Source organism: Dendrobium catenatum, unplaced genomic scaffold (assembly GCF_001605985.2).
Source record: "Dendrobium catenatum unplaced genomic scaffold, ASM160598v2 original_scaffold_105018, whole genome shotgun sequence".
In the NCBI taxonomy this organism is placed as follows: Eukaryota; Viridiplantae; Streptophyta; class Magnoliopsida; order Asparagales; family Orchidaceae; genus Dendrobium; species Dendrobium catenatum.
In genome coordinates, this window is record NW_021423455.1 from 1 (window position 1) to 1,203 (window position 1,203).

Genomic DNA, 1,203 nt, shown 5'->3' on the forward strand with positions numbered 1-1,203 from the left:
AAAATACATAAAATAATTCATATTTTTTAAATAATTGAATATTTATTGCATTTTTATTAAGTATTTGTAAAAATAATAAAAATGTATTCATAATTAAATATTTGCTGTTCTTTTATTGCCCTTTTACAAAAGCACATCAAAAGGATAATAAAAATATAGCAAATCCGATTAGCTTTCCGTCGGATTCTCCAATTGGTGGGGCACCCTAAAATTATCACAATAATAATAATAATAATAAAAACCATAAAATTATCACTATATCTTCACAATAACTATCTAGTTGCCGGTAAGGATCCACGCACACCCCTGCCCTGAGGGTCAGCATCCATATTATGGCTATCCATGCAGAAATCTTTGAAGCAGCAGACCAGTAGGTTAAATGTTTAATCCATAAGCAAAGAATGCAGAGAAAAAAAAAAAAAAACAAATATATTTCTTCCACTGGGGCAGACGTTCAAGGCTTATTAGCACCACATCTTTTAACAACGTATGGGCCTTTTAATGAAATCCACTAAAATGAAGCTTCTGCTATTTTATCTGTAATACAATATCCATATGCCAGTTTAAGAAAGAAATTCCTTCCCCATAAAGTACGTTGGGCTCTCAAAAATCCTGCCACTAGGAGCTAGGAAATCTCGTCACCAGCAAATAAACCTCAAGAGCATACGCTTTAAAACATGTAGTCGTGCGCATCTCTGTCATCTGCTCTCCGACTTGCATCTTGTACATCACCAGCAAGCACTCTCTTGTTCATTTTGGCCCTTTGGACCAGACGAACCAATGCTTGCACTACTTCTGACATGGGCGGTCTGAACTCCGGCTCAGGCTGTCAAACAGGGCAAATTATTACGTGCGGAGTCCGGACGTGATCCAGAGACCAATAAAATTGCGCCACATCACCCAAAAAGTGTACCGCATTTGGTACAGAGCACAACACCGAGCGGCACAGAGCGTCGGTACCGCACTCGGTACCAAGCAGTACCGGACAATTTTTCCGCCCGGTGTCCGCAGGAAACACTTGTTGTTATTATTGCTATTGTGGCGAGTTTTTTCAAGCAAAAATGCATGAATGGGCTCCGGATCCGAGAAATCTATCTCAAGGGACTGAAAAAGGGGTAATGCAATTTGATAGGAACATTACCTGAACACATAGGGCAATAACATCGGCAAATCGAGAGAGAGATTTTGCGGGGTACAGCCCTT

At 39.6% G+C, this 1,203-nt stretch overlaps 1 long non-coding RNA gene across 1 annotated transcript; it reads right to left on the minus strand.

Annotated features, from left to right (window-relative positions):
• Positions 1-408: 408 nt before the first annotated feature.
• On the minus strand, positions 409-1,203 carry LOC114578648. Its single transcript, XR_003699639.1, has 2 exons — positions 1,142-1,203; positions 409-826 (listed from the first exon to the last, which is right to left on the minus strand). It is a non-coding gene; the product is annotated as an uncharacterized LOC114578648 (long non-coding RNA).